This window comes from Rhipicephalus microplus, unplaced genomic scaffold (assembly GCF_043290135.1).
Source record: "Rhipicephalus microplus isolate Deutch F79 unplaced genomic scaffold, USDA_Rmic scaffold_651, whole genome shotgun sequence".
NCBI lineage: Eukaryota > Metazoa > Arthropoda > Arachnida > Ixodida > Ixodidae > Rhipicephalus > Rhipicephalus microplus.
Window position 1 is genome coordinate 10,001 of NW_027465209.1, and position 15,000 is coordinate 25,000.

General features: G+C 61.9%; 2 non-coding genes across 2 annotated transcripts; both read left to right on the forward strand.

Moving 5' to 3' along the window:
- The first annotated feature begins 10,378 nt into the window (after nucleotides 1-10,378).
- LOC142795408 (small subunit ribosomal RNA) lies at nucleotides 10,379-12,193 on the forward strand. The gene has a single exon (XR_012893010.1). It is a non-coding gene; the product is annotated as a small subunit ribosomal RNA (ribosomal RNA).
- Nucleotides 12,194-13,912: 1,719 nt separating this feature from the next.
- On the forward strand, nucleotides 13,913-14,065 carry LOC142795404 (5.8S ribosomal RNA). Its single transcript, XR_012893006.1, has one exon. It is a non-coding gene; the product is annotated as a 5.8S ribosomal RNA (ribosomal RNA).
- The last annotated feature ends 935 nt before the right edge of the window (nucleotides 14,066-15,000 follow it).

Here is a 15,000-nt window from a genome sequence, read left to right on the forward strand (position 1 = left end):
GCCGCCGAAATATGGGTGTCGGAGAAAACAGAGTGCCGCGCGTAACGAGGGGCGCGCGTGTTACAGAGAGATATGCCCAAACGCATGAAAGTGTACGCAGGTGTCCTAAGGCAGTTTTTTTTTTTTTTTTCCTCATTTTGATGTCGCCCCGGCTGACGCGGTTTTCGTTTTTCCGTGCCGCCCCGGCTGACGCAGTTTTTGCGCCGCCCCGGCTGACGCGGTTTTTGCGCCGCCCCGGCTGACGCGGTTTTCGCGCCGCCCCGGCTGACGCGGTTTTCGCGCCGCCCCGGCTGACGCGGTTCGGACTTTGCACTTTTTGGCTGTGCCTGGCTGGCGGCCCACTCACTCGATCGCCAGGTCTGTTTGCCCCGGTGGTTCCACCGCCAGGCTTAAGCGCGAACTTTTTTTGTTTGTTTTCTTTTGATTAAGCGCAAGCTTTTTTCTTTGTTTTCTTTTGATTAAGCGCGGGCTTTTTTCTTTGTTTTTTTTTTTTATTTCGCCCCGGCAGACGCGGTTTTTGCGCCGCCCCGGCTGACGCGGTTTTTGCCGCCCCGGCTGACGCAGTTCGGACTTAGCACTTTTCGGCTGTGCCTGGCTGGCGGCCCACTCACTCGATCGCCATGTCTGTTTGCCACAGTTTTCCCGGTGGTGCCGCACCCGGGCTCGCCCCGGCTGACGCAGTTTTCGCGCCGCCCCGGCTGACGCGGTTTCGTGCCGCCCCGGCAGACGCGGTTTTCGCGCCGCCCCGGCTGACGCGGTTTTTGCGTCGCCCCGGCTGACACGGTTCGGACTTTGCACTTTTCGGCTGTGCCTGGCTGGCGGCCCACTCACTCGATCGCCATGTCTGTTTGCCACAGTTTTCCCGGTGGTGCCGCACCCGGGCTCGCCCCGGCTGACGCAGTTTTCGCGCCGCCCCGGCTGACGCGGTTTCGTGCCGCCCCGGCAGACGCGGTTTTCGCGCCGCCCCGGCTGACGCGGTTTCGTGCCGCCCCGGCAGACGCAGTTCGGACTTAGCACTTTTCGGCTGTGCCTGGCTGGCGGCCCACTCACTCGATCGCCATGTCTGTTTGCCACAGTTTTCCCGGTGGTGCCGCACCCGGGCTCGCCCCGGCTGACGCAGTTTTCGCGCCGCCCCGGCTGACGCGGTTTCGTGCCGCCCCGGCAGACGCGGTTTTCGCGCCGCCCCGGCTGACGCGGTTTCGTGCCGCCCCGGCAGACGCAGTTCGGACTTAGCACTTTTCGGCTGTGCCTGGCTGGCGGCCCACTCACTCAATCGCCATGTCTGTTTGCCACAGTTTTCCCGGTGGTGCCGCACCCGGGCTCGCCCCGGCTGACGCAGTTTTCGCGCCGCCCCGGCTGACGCGGTTTCGTGCCGCCCCGGCAGACGCGGTTTTCGCGCCGCCCCGGCTGACGCGGTTTCGTGCCGCCCCGGCAGACGCAGTTCGGACTTAGCACTTTTCGGCTGTGCCTGGCTGGCGGCCCACTCACTCGATCGCCATGTCTGTTTGCCACAGTTTTCCCGGTGGTGCCGCACCCGGGCTCGCCCCGGCAGACGCGTTTTTTTTTTTCTTTCGCCCCGGCTGACGCAGTTTTCGCGCCGCCCCGGCTGACGCGGTTTCGTGCCGCCCCGGCAGACGCGGTTTTTTGCGCCGCCCCGGCTGACGCGGTTTTTGCCGCCCCGGCTGACGCAGTTCGGACTTAGCACTTTTCGGCTGTGCCTGGCTGGCGGCCCACTCACTCGATCGCCATGTCTGTTTGCCACAGTTTTCCCGGTGGTGCCGCACCCGGGCTCGCCCCGGCTGACGCAGTTTTCGCGCCGCCCCGGCTGACGCGGTTTCGTGCCGCCCCGGCAGACGCGGTTTTCGCGCCGCCCCGGCTGACGCGGTTTCGTGCCGCCCCGGCAGACGCAGTTCGGACTTAGCACTTTTCGGCTGTGCCTGGCTGGCGGCCCACTCACTCGATCGCCATGTCTGTTTGCCACAGTTTTCCCGGTGGTGCCGCACCCGGGCTCGCCCCGGCTGACGCAGTTTTCGCGCCGCCCCGGCTGACGCGGTTTCGTGCCGCCCCGGCAGACGCGGTTTTCGCGCCGCCCCGGCTGACGCGGTTTCGTGCCGCCCCGGCAGACGCAGTTCGGACTTAGCACTTTTCGGCTGTGCCTGGCTGGCGGCCCACTCACTCGATCGCCATGTCTGTTTGCCACAGTTTTCCCGGTGGTGCCGCACCCGGGCTCGCCCCGGCAGACGCGTTTTTTTTTTTCTTTCGCCCCGGCTGACGCAGTTTTCGCGCCGCCCCGGCTGACGCGGTTTCGTGCCGCCCCGGCAGACGCGGTTTTTTTGCACCGCCCCGGCTGACGCGGTTTTTGCCGCCCCGGCTGACGCAGTTCGGACTTGGCACTTTTTGGCTGAGCCTGGCTGGTGGCCCACTCACTCGATCGCCATGTCTGTTAGCCACAGTTTTCCCGGTGGTGCCGCACCCGGGCTCGCCCCGGCTGACGCAGTTTTCGCGCCGCCCCGGCAGACGCGGTTTTCGCGCCGCCCCGGCTGACGCGGTTTTTGCCGCCCCGGCTGACGCAGTTCGGACTTGGCACTTTTTGGGCTGAGCCTGGCTGGCGGCCCACTCACTCGATCGCCATGTCTGTTTGCCACAGTCTTCCCGGTGGTGCCGCACCCGGGCTCGCCCCGGCAGACGCGTTTTTTTTTTCTTTCGCCCCGGCAGACGTGGTTCCCCCCCCCCCTTTTCGCTCGCCCCGGCTGACGAGGTTTTCGCGCCGCCCCGGCTGACGCAGTTTTCGCGCCGCCCCGGCTGACGCGGTTTCGTGCCGCCCCGGCTGACGCGGTTTTCGCGCCGCCCCGGCTGACGCGGTTTTTGCGTCGCCCCGGCTGACACGGTTCGGACTTTGCACTTTTCGGCTGTGCCTGGCTGGCGGCCCACTCACTCGATCGCCATGTCTGTTTGCCACAGTTTTCCCGGTGGTGCCGCACCCGGGCTCGCCCCGGCTGACGCAGTTTTCGCGCCGCCCCGGCTGACGCGGTTTCGTGCCGCCCCGGCAGACGCGGTTTTCGCGCCGCCCCGGCTGACGCGGTTTCGTGCCGCCCCGGCAGACGCAGTTCGGACTTAGCACTTTTCGGCTGTGCCTGGCTGGCGGCCCACTCACTCGATCGCCATGTCTGTTTGCCACAGTTTTCCCGGTGGTGCCGCACCCGGGCTCGCCCCGGCTGACGCAGTTTTCGCGCCGCCCCGGCTGACGCGGTTTCGTGCCGCCCCGGCAGACGCGGTTTTCGCGCCGCCCCGGCTGACGCGGTTTCGTGCCGCCCCGGCAGACGCAGTTCGGACTTAGCACTTTTCGGCTGTGCCTGGCTGGCGGCCCACTCACTCGATCGCCATGTCTGTTTGCCACAGTTTTCCCGGTGGTGCCGCACCCGGGCTCGCCCCGGCAGACGCGTTTTTTTTTTTTCTTTCGCCCCGGCTGACGCAGTTTTCGCGCCGCCCCGGCTGACGCGGTTTCGTGCCGCCCCGGCAGACGCGGTTTTTTGCGCCGCCCCGGCTGACGCGGTTTTTGCCGCCCCGGCTGACGCAGTTCGGACTTAGCACTTTTCGGCTGTGCCTGGCTGGCGGCCCACTCACTCGATCGCCATGTCTGTTTGCCACAGTTTTCCCGGTGGTGCCGCACCCGGGCTCGCCCCGGCTGACGCAGTTTTCGCGCCGCCCCGGCTGACGCGGTTTCGTGCCGCCCCGGCAGACGCGGTTTTCGCGCCGCCCCGGCTGACGCGGTTTCGTGCCGCCCCGGCAGACGCAGTTCGGACTTAGCACTTTTCGGCTGTGCCTGGCTGGCGGCCCACTCACTCGATCGCCATGTCTGTTTGCCACAGTTTTCCCGGTGGTGCCGCACCCGGGCTCGCCCCGGCTGACGCAGTTTTCGCGCCGCCCCGGCTGACGCGGTTTCGTGCCGCCCCGGCAGACGCGGTTTTCGCGCCGCCCCGGCTGACGCGGTTTCGTGCCGCCCCGGCAGACGCAGTTCGGACTTAGCACTTTTCGGCTGTGCCTGGCTGGCGGCCCACTCACTCGATCGCCATGTCTGTTTGCCACAGTTTTCCCGGTGGTGCCGCACCCGGGCTCGCCCCGGCAGACGCAGTTTTCGCGCCGCCCCGGCAGACGCGGTTTTCGCGCCGCCCCGGCTGACGCGGTTTTTGCCGCCCCGGCTGACGCAGTTCGGACTTGGCACTTTTTGGGCTGAGCCTGGCTGGCGGCCCACTCACTCGATCGCCATGTCTGTTTGCCACAGTCTTCCCGGTGGTGCCGCACCCGGGCTCGCCCCGGCAGACGCGTTTTTTTTTCTTTCGCCCCGGCAGACGTGGTTCCCCCCCCCCCTTTTCGCTCGCCCCGGCTGACGAGGTTTTCGCGCCGCCCCGGCTGACGCAGTTTTCGCGCCGCCCCGGCTGACGCGGTTTCGTGCCGCCCCGGCTGACGCGGTTTTCGCGCCGCCCCGGCTGACGCGGTTTTTGCGTCGCCCCGGCTGACACGGTTCGGACTTTGCACTTTTCGGCTGTGCCTGGCTGGCGGCCCACTCACTCGATCGCCATGTCTGTTTGCCACAGTTTTCCCGGTGGTGCCGCACCCGGGCTTGCCCCGGCAGACGCGTTTTTTTTTTTTCTTTTCGCCCCGGCTGACGCAGTTTTCGCCCCGCCCCGGCTGACGCGGTTTCGTGCCGCCCCGGCAGACGCGGTTTTTTGCGCCGCCCCGGCTGACGCGGTTTTTGCCGCCCCGGCTGACGCAGTTCGGACTTTGCACTTTTTGGCTGAGCCTGGCTGGCGGCCCACTCACTCGATCGCCATGTCTGTTTGCCACAGTTTTCCCGGTGGTGCCGCACCCGGGCTCGCCCCGGCAGACGCGTTTTTTTTTTTCCTTCGCCCCGGCAGACGTGGTTCCCCCCCCCCCCTCCGTCTTTCTTTTTGTTTTTTTTTTCGCCGCGGCTGAAGTGGATTTTTCGGTGCCTCGACGCCCCGGTAGTCGCGGTTTTTCCGTTTCCGCACGGCCCCGGCTGACGCTGCTCGGTCACAGTCGCCTTTTGTGAGGATTGCAGACTTCTTGAGCGCGGGTGTTTTTTTTTTGTTGTTGTTGTTGTTTTATTACGCATTCGCTCCAGCAGACGCTGTTTAGACTTTTTGTTTCCTCTTTTATCCTGCGACGAGGTGACGAGGTTTATTCGGTGCCCCGCCGCCCCGGCTGAAGTGATTTTTCCTGTCCCGTGCCGCCCCGGCTGACGCGGTTGGGACTTCGCGTTTGTTCGGCCGCCACGGGTTTTGGCGCACTCGCTCGGTTGCTTGTTGTTGCCACTTGTTGCGAACCCAGGTTTCTTGAGCGAGCGCGGGCGTTTTTTCTTCCTTTCTTTCTTTGTTCTATGTGTTAGCGAATCGGCCTTTAATATCACACGAGGACTCACAACCAACAATTTTCAGTTTGAAGTGTAAAAAATCTGCAGGTGTTGACGTAACTGACTTGCCCCGTACCCTTGAGTACATCCATGAAGTTCTCGTAGTACTACTAAATCGCATTATTCCAAGTGGAGAAATTCCCATAAACTTGCAAACCTCTACACGAAAATCGGTGCGCGTGATAAAGTTGAAAATTATCGTCCGATATCAAATGTGCCTTCTATAACACAAATTCTAGGAAAAAAAAAAAAAAACACTTGTTCGCCGTTCTCTGCGCCGTGACTGGCAGCACTCCGGCGAAGCGAAACGGGGTCGATTCGAGCACGATATCGGCGTCTTTCGACGTGCTCGCCGGCGACCGTCGCACGAGTACGTCGCACGAGCGCGTCTGCCGGGGCGCCGTTTGCGAAGCCGACGCAAAAGTGGGAACCGCCGCTCGGATGATCGCCGCTTTCGGCAGAGTGAGTGTTGGCACTCCGGGGAAGCGAAACAGCGTGAATGCGCCCACGAAATCGGCGTATTTTGAAGTGCCCGCCGGCGACCGTCGCACGAGTACGGTAAACCGCGTCAGCCGGGGCGTAGTTCGGGACGCCGACGAAAAAGTGGGAAGCGCAACTCGGATCTTCGCCGTTTTTGCAGGAGTGAGTGGCGGCCCTCCTGCGAGACCAAGAAGCATCGATTCGTGCACGAATTCGGCGCCTTTCGACGTGATCGCCGGCGACCGTCGCTCGAGTAGGGCAAACCGCGTCTGCCGGGGCGGGCTTCGGGACGCCGATGCGAAAGTGGGAAACGCTGCTCGGATGTTCGCCGTTTTTGGCCGAGTGAGTGCTGGCACTCGGGCGAAGCCAAACGGGGCCGATTACGGCACGATATCGGCGTCTTTCGACGTGCCCGGCGGCGACCGTCGCACGAGTACGGTAAACCGCGTCAGCCCGGGCGGAGTTCGGGACGCCGATGCGAAAGTGGAGAACGCCGCTCGGATCTTCGCCGTTTTTGGAGGAGTGAGTGGCGGCACTCCGGAGAAGCCAAGGAGCGCCAATTAGCGCACGATATCGGCGTCTTTCGACGCGCTCGCCGGCGACCGTCGAACGAGTAGGGCAAACCGCGTCTGCCGGGGCGGGGTTTACGACGCCGACGCAAAAGTGGGAACCGCCGCTCGGATGTTGGCCGTTTTTGGCAGAGTGAGTGCTGGCACACCGGCGACGCGAAAGAGCGCGAAAGCGCCCACGAAAGTGGCGTATTTGGACGTGCTTGACGGCGACCGCTGCAGGAGTACGAAAAACCACGTCAGCCGGGGCGAGCGACCCACGGCGGTCTGGGTGCTTATCGCTGCTATTATAGGGGCACCCCGGCAGACGCAGAAAAAAAAAATTTTTTTTCGACCTTCTTTTTTGCTGGTCGAGCTCGGGTAACCCAGGTCGCAATGGGAGCCGCGCACGAAAGCGGCGTCGCGAGACGCGTTCGCGGTCGCTAGTCGCACGAGCTCGGCAACCGCGTCAGCCGGCGCGGAGTTCGGGATGCCGACGGCTAAGTGGGTACCGCTGCTCGGATGTTCGCCGTTTTTGGCCGAGTGAGTGCTGGCACTCCGGCGAAGCGAAACGGGGCCGATTCGGGCACGATATCGGCGTATTTCGACGTGCTCGCCGGCGACCGTCGCACGAGTACGGCAAAGCGCGTCTGCCGGGGCGAGGTTTGCGATGCCGACGAAAAAGTGGGAAGCGCCGCTCGGATCTTCGCCGTTTTTGCAGGAGTGAGTGGCGGCCCTCCTGCGAGACCAAGAAGCATCGACTCGCGCACGATATCGGTGTCTTTCGACGTGCCCGCCGGCCACCGCCGCACGAGTACGGCAAACCGCGTATGCCGGGGCGGGGTTGGCGACGCCGACGCAAAAGTGGGAACCGCCACTAGGATGTTCGCCGTTTTTGGCAGAGTGAGTGCTGGCACACCGGCGACGCGAAAGAGCGCGAAAGCGCCCACGAAAGTGGCGTATTTGGACGTGCTTGACGGCGACCGCTGCAGGAGTACGAAAAACCACGTCAGCCGGGGCGAGCGACCCACGGCGGTCTGGGTGCTTATCGCTGCTATTATAGGGGCACCCCGGCAGACGCAGAAAAAAAAAATTTTTTTTCGACCTTCTTTTTTGCTGGTCGAGCTCGGGTAACCCAGGTCGCAATGGGAGCCGCGCACGAAAGCGGCGTCGCGAGACGCGTTCGCGGTCGCTAGTCGCACGAGCTCGGCAACCGCGTCAGCCGGCGCGGAGTTCGGGATGCCGACGGCTAAGTGGGTACCGCTGCTCGGATGTTCGCCGTTTTTGGCCGAGTGAGTGCTGGCACTCCGGCGAAGCGAAACGGGGCCGATTCGGGCACGATATCGGCGTATTTCGACGTGCTCGCCGGCGACCGTCGCACGAGTACGGCAAAGCGCGTCTGCCGGGGCGAGGTTTGCGATGCCGACGAAAAAGTGGGAAGCGCCGCTCGGATCTTCGCCGTTTTTGCAGGAGTGAGTGGCGGCCCTCCTGCGAGACCAAGAAGCATCGACTCGCGCACGATATCGGTGTCTTTCGACGTGCCCGCCGGCCACCGCCGCACGAGTACGGCAAACCGCGTATGCCGGGGCGGGGTTGGCGACGCCGACGCAAAAGTGGGAACCGCCACTAGGATGTTCGCCGTTTTTGGCAGAGTGAGTGCTGGCACTCCGGCGAAGCGAAAGAGCGCGAATGCGCCCACGAAAGTGGCGTGTTTGGACGTGCTTGACGACGACCACCGCAGGAAAACGAAAAACCACGTCAGCCGGGGCGAGCGACCCATGGCGGTCTGGGTGCTTATCGCTGCTATTATAGGGGCACCCCGGCAGACGCAAAAAAAAAAAAAATTTTTTTTCGACATTCTTTCTTGCTCGTCGACCTCGGGTGACCCAGGTCGCAGTGGGAGCCGCGCACGAAAGCGGCGTCGCGAGACGGCTTCGCGGTCGCTAGTCGCACGAGCTCGGCAACCGCGTCTGCCGGGGCGGAGTTCGGGACGCCGACGGCTAAGTGGGAACCGCCGCTCGGATGTTCGCCGTTTGTGGCCGAGTGAGTGCTGGCACTCCGGCGAAGCCAAACGGGGCCGATTCCGGCACGATATCGGCGTCTTTCTACGTGCTCGCCGGCGACCGTCGCACGAGTACGGCAAAGTGCGTCTGCCGGGGCGGGGTTTGCGACGCGTACGCAATAGTGAGAACCGTCGCTCGGATGTTCGTCGTCTTTCGCCGAGCCAGTGCTGGCACTCCGGCGAAGCCGAACGGAGCCGATTCGGGCACGATATCGGCGTCTTTCCACGTGCTCGCCGGCGACCGTCGCACGAGTACGGTAAACCGCGTCAGCCGGGGCGGAGTTCGGGACGCCGATGCGAAAGTGGGAAGCGCCGCTCGGATCTTCGCCGTTTTTGGAGGAGTCAGTGGCGGCACTCCGGTGAAGCCAAGGTGCGCCAATTCGCGCACGATATCGGCGTCTTTCGACGTGCCCGCCGGCCACCGTCGCACGAGTACGGCAAACCTCGTCTGCCGGGGCGGGGTTTGCGACGCCGACGCAAAAGTGGGAACCGCCGCTCGGATGTTCGCCGTTTTTGGCAGAGTGAGTGCTGGCACTCCGGCGAAGCGAAAGAGCGTGAATGCGCCCACGAAAGTAGCGTATTTGGACGTGCTTGACGGCGACCGCCGCAGGAGTACGAAAAACCACGTCAGCCGGGGCGAGCGACCCACGGCGGTCTGGGTGCTTATCGCTGCTATTATAGGGGCACCCCGGCAGACGCAGAAAGAAAAAAAAAAAAAAAAATGGGGACATGGCGTGCGTCACCGTGCGGCTTCGCAGCGTTGCCGAAGTCGCCGAGCCCTTCGACTGAGCCGAACGGCGGACAGGGAACGTTGGTCGGCCGTTCTAACCTGTCGGTGCCACGCCGAGACGTCGTTAAGGAAAACCGCGTCGTGGGCCTCTACGACGCCGTCGAGTCGTTGTACGTTTGGTGTCCAGCGTGTCGGCGGCGAGTAGCGGACACGTCGTTCACGACTTCGGTCTTTCGCAGTCGACGCGAACTTGCGGAGAGTCGTGGTGCCTCACGTTTTCGGCAGAAACCGCGGCGGAATTTTCCCGTGCGTGCGCGCACGACCTCGGTGCTGTGCCGTCAGCGTAGTGTTGCACAAACTCGTGGCCTACCCAAGGTGCGGTACGTTTGCGGCCGTATCCTCGGTGGGAATTTCGTGAGTAGGGTCGCAAATTCTACGACCTCGGCGGGTTTGAGAGCGACGTAGACTTGTGGCACGCTCAACGTGCCACACGTTTCGGGGCACACCCGCGGTGAAATTTTCTCGAGTACGCTCGTATTAGTGCCCAAGGAGGTCTGGGTACTTATCGCTGCTATTATGTGGGGGTTCTCGTGAGCGGCGTACGCGAAAGCGACCGGGTGTCTGATATGCGGCGGGCTTCGGCCTCGTCAAGCGTGTCCTCGGGTCTGCTCCAGGGGAATCCACGGCAGTCGTCTGCAGCCTCATCCGCTTGATGCGTTAGGGGCTGGTTGTCGGACGGTGCCGTTTTACCACGATATCGAGGTGTGTTCCGTGTCGTCCTCGGGCGATTCAGATGCGAAAGCGCCGAAGACGCGGGCGTGACCCGTCGTCTGGCGGCTTTGCAGTCTCGGCTCCGTTGCTAGTTCCGGCCGGTCCACCGACAGTGCAGCGGGCTTGGGCAACCCGCACGGCGCGACCGAGTCGATGCAACGAAAAAGAGCGAGCATGAACGTGCTTCTTGCCGCACGGCTCCCACTCGTCTTTCGGGAAGGTTGTGCCGTAGCGAGCTCGAACGCCGTCATCTCGGAGTGCAAAATAAGCGTGTTGGGGCGCCTGAAGGTGGCCTCCGCCGCACACAGACTGCGTCCGGCCCGCCGAAGGCGAGGACGGACGCGCAGTCGAACGATTACCTGGTTGATCCTGCCAGTAATCATATGCTTGTCTCAAAGATTAAGCCATGCATGTCTAAGTACATGCCGAAATAAGGCGAAACCGCGAATGGCTCATTAAATCAGTTATGGTTCCTTAGATCGTTTCTTCCTACTTGGATAACTGTGGCAATTCTAGAGCTAATACATGCAGTGAGCCTGGAGCCCTTTGGGTAACGGGTGCTTTTATTAGACCAAGATCGATCGGGTTTCGGCCCGTATTGTGTGGTGACTCTGGATAACTTTGTGCTGATCGCATGGCCACGAGCCGGCGACGTTTCTTTCAAGTGTCTGCCTTATCAACTTTCGATGGTAGGTTACTTGCTTACCATGGTTGTTACGGGTAACGGAGAATCAGGGTTCGATTCCGGAGAGGGAGCCTGAGAAACGGCTACCACATCCAAGGAAGGCAGCAGGCGCGCAAATTACCCACTCCCGGCACGGGGAGGTAGTGACGAAAAATAACAATACGGGACTCTTTTGAGGCCCCGTAATTGAAATGAGTACACTCTAAATCCTTTAACGAGGATCAATTGGAGGGCAAGTCTGGTGCCAGCAGCCGCGGTAATTCCAGCTCCAATAGCGTATACTAAAGCTGCTGCGGTTAAAAAGCTCGTAGTTGGATCTCAGTTCCAGACGAGTAGTGCATCTACCCGATGCGACGGCTCGGACTGAACATCATGCCGGTTCTTTCTTGGTGCACTTCATTGTGTGCCTCGAGATGGCCGGTGCTTTTACTTTGAAAAAATTAGAGTGCTCAACGCAGGCGAGTCGCCTGAATAAACTTGCATGGAATAATAGAACAAGACCTCGTTTCTGTTCTGTTGGTTTTTGGAATACGAGGTAATGATTAAGAGGGACGGACGGGGGCATTCGTATTGCGGCGCTAGAGGTGAAATTCTTGGACCGTCGCAAGACGAACTACTGCGAAAGCATTTGCCAAGAATGTTTTCATTGATCAAGAACGAAAGTCAGAGGTTCGAAGGCGATCAGATACCGCCCTAGTTCTGACCATAAACGATGCCAACCAGCGATCCGCCTGAGTTACTCAAATGACTCGGCGGGCAGCTTCCGGGAAACCAAAGTATTTGGGTTCCGGGGGAAGTATGGTTGCAAAGCTGAAACTTAAAGGAATTGACGGAAGGGCACCACCAGGAGTGGAGCCTGCGGCTTAATTTGACTCAACACGGGAAAACTTACCCGGCCCGGACACTGGGAGGATTGACAGATTGAGAGCTCTTTCTTGATTCGGTGGATGGTGGTGCATGGCCGTTCTTAGTTGGTGGAGCGATTTGTCTGGTTAATTCCGATAACGAACGAGACTCTAGCCTATTAAATAGGTGCGGGGTTCCCAGCACCTTACAACCTTCTTAGAGGGACAAGCGGCTCCTAGCCGCACGAAACAGAGCAATAACAGGTCTGTGATGCCCTTAGATGTCCGGGGCCGCACGCGCGCTACACTGAAGGAAGCAGCGTGTCTTTATCCCTGTCTGAAAAGACTGGGTAACCCGTGGAACTTCTTTCGTGATTGGGATAGGGGCTTGCAATTGTTCCCCTTGAACGAGGAATTCCCAGTAAGCGCGAGTCATAAGCTCGCGTTGATTACGTCCCTGCCCTTTGTACACACCGCCCGTCGCTACTACCGATTGAATGATTTAGTGAGGTCTTCGGACCGATGTCCGGCGCGGCCTTTCGGTTGCGCCGGTCTGTTGGAAAGATGACCAAACTTGATCATTTAGAGGAAGTAAAAGTCGTAACAAGGTTTCCGTAGGTGAACCTGCGGAAGGATCATTAACGGATTGTGAAGGGTGAGCGCCTCAGCTGCGTCTGCGCCCGACACTTTCTGCCGCTGACCCCGTTTGGACGCGGGGTCGGCTTTTCCCCACGGGGCTGCCTGAATGTGGAGCGGCACCCCGTGACAAATTGTTGCGCCCAGCGGACGCCAACACCGCGACCTTGGACGGTCGGCCAGGTGGCGGACGCGGGTACAAACGGCGCAACGCACTCATAGGTCGGCTTTCGACCCGCCACTGCACCGTGGCTCGAAGCGCTCGAAATGCGCGACCCGACCGCTGCGGGACCGCCTAGTACTGTAAACAGGAGCGGCGGAGCGCGAACGGCGAGTCGTGGTTACGTCGGTAGAAGGCGAGGCTGCGCGTTCCCGAAACGCCAGCCGAGTGCCCTCCCGACCGTTCGAGCGTGCAAGAACGAGACCCGACAATCGCGCGGCGACTGCCAAGTACGAGAGGAACGGCACAAGCGTCGGCGGTCGGTCAAGGAACTGGCGATGTGACGGGTCCGCTGTGCACCAGTGCATACCGTCCCGCCGTCCGCGGCAAGCGCCTCCGCGTCCTCGGGTGACGGAGGCTGCCGGTCGGTTCTTGCAGGCGAGGGATCTCGCTGGCACCGGTTCGCGTTGACGCGCGGCCGGTCATGGCACGGCGATGCGACGGCCGAGGTGCGCAGTACTCGATGGAGGAACCGCACGCTCCGATGACCGTCCCGCCCTCCGCGGCGTATGCGTACCGACCGTAATGGTTGCAGCAGCGCCGGCCGGCTTTTGAATTCGCCACACGAAACACGGTGCGAGATCGCGGTTAGGGGAGCGTCGACGTTGCCAGGCGTTTTGCTTGCTGCCGAGGGAAAGGCGGCACGGCCACGTCGCGCTCGTCGCGATTAGCGGGTCTGCGCGCTTTGGGAAGGTGCCGCAACGACTTGCCGAAAGAGGAAGCACGGAAGAACGAGGGACTTGGACGTCCCGACAATTGAACGCACTTGCGGCCAGGCCCTTGCTGGCTTCGTTCTTCCGCCTCGAGTAGGCTCGTACGCGGCTCCGGCGCCGAAAGTGGTCCTTGGCACCGACTTCGGTGGACGTGGGAAGTGCCGCGCAAGTACGGCGCGCCTGGCTCCACCTGTTGGCTAAAGTAGGCAGCCGGATCGGCATTTTGGTGTGCGGTGGCAAACCGTGGATGCGAAAAAAGCTTGTGCGATTTCGTGGAACAAAAAGCGGGGGTCCCCCTTTTTATGCGGAGGAGACCGACCCGCCTGCCGTGGTGAACCGCGACGCCACGGTAAAAACGGGAGAGGCTTGTCGATGGGACCGTGCATCCCGCGCTCCACGGAGGCCGGGAGGCGGCCGCCCGAGGAAATGTGTAGCCGTCGAGGCCCGCATCTGCGTGCACTCTTATCCAAATGGGTGTACCGCAGGCATTTTCTGGTTAGGCGGGCCAATGAGAGCGAGCACACAACGATACCTACGGGTCCGGCTTGGAGAACCGGCTTCGACGCCTCCCGAGTATTTATAGAGGGGTGGACCACGAAAGCACTCGCAAGTAGCGAAAGCGAAACGCCGTCCGAAACACACCGTTTGCTCGATTTGCGGCAGCCGAAAAAGGCGCGGCAGAGTTTTGGAGTCCAAGCGTGCGCTGAAAAGCGCCCTTCTTGGCCACTGTTTGGCCGAGTGCCAGAAACGTTTGGTTTTGACTGTACGGAATTGAACAAACACTTTTTCACGACTCTAAGCGGTGGATCACTCGGTTCTCGGGTCGATGAAGAACGCAGCCAGCTGCGAGACTTGGTGTGAATTGCAGGACACACTGAGCACTGATTCTTTGAACGCACATTGCGGCCTTGGGTCTTCCCTTGGCTTCGTCTGTCTGAGTGTCGGATCACATATCAAGAGAGCCTTCGGCGCACAAGGGAACGTGAGCCGTCGACTCGTTTTGACCGCGTCGGCAACACGGACAGCACGCTGAACACCTCACAGCGAGCGCCAACAGCGGCCACTCAAGGGCGAGACGGTGGCGACCGTCGTGCCAGAGCCCAACCGAAACGGGGGCGACCGACTGCATTGAGGATGTGGCACCTCGTTGAGACCGCCGCAGGACTTCGAGTCGGAAGGAAGCCTGCAGGGAAAGTGCGGTCGAGGTTGCGTACTCCTCTCTGCGACCGGGCGCGCAAGAGCTGCGAGAGCCACGGACGCGCAACTTTAACGCACGGTAAACACGAGGAGCGAAAGCCGGCCAGCAAAGCTTCTCCAGCCGTGCGCAAAGTGCGCGAGATCGCAGCCTTGCGTTGCGCTTGTTGCCCTCGAAGTAAGCAGGGTGTCCCGTAGACCGGGCGCTCGAACACGCTGCGGGGCCGTGCCTCCTCCAGGCTTTGCCGCGCGAACAGGGAACGTTCGCGCGCAAAGCGCAGGGAGGTGAGGAGGCTGCGCCCGACGTTTGCGGTTCGCTGCGTACGCGGTTGATGCGGAGAGCACGGCGCGACGACTTGCCGCGAAGCGGAAAAAGTCTCCCGCACGAGTTGGCGAAACGTTGGCGAAGCTTAAGGCGTTCTCGTCGTAGTCCGCCGTCGGTCTAAGTGCTTCGCAGTTCCCGTCCCGTTCAAAAAACTGGGCCACTCCAGTTGGGGCGGGGGCGACGCTACACGAGACGATGCCTCTCGCCAGGCTGCGTGGCTGCCCTTGCGGCGGCGGCGACTGGCCTCGGCGGTGTTTGGGCTTTCGACACGGTCGTTTATCACGCAACTGCTCGGACGACGCACGCGCGCAGCGGAATGCCGCTTGCCAGCCTTGTGAAGATGTGACCCTGTACAGGGTT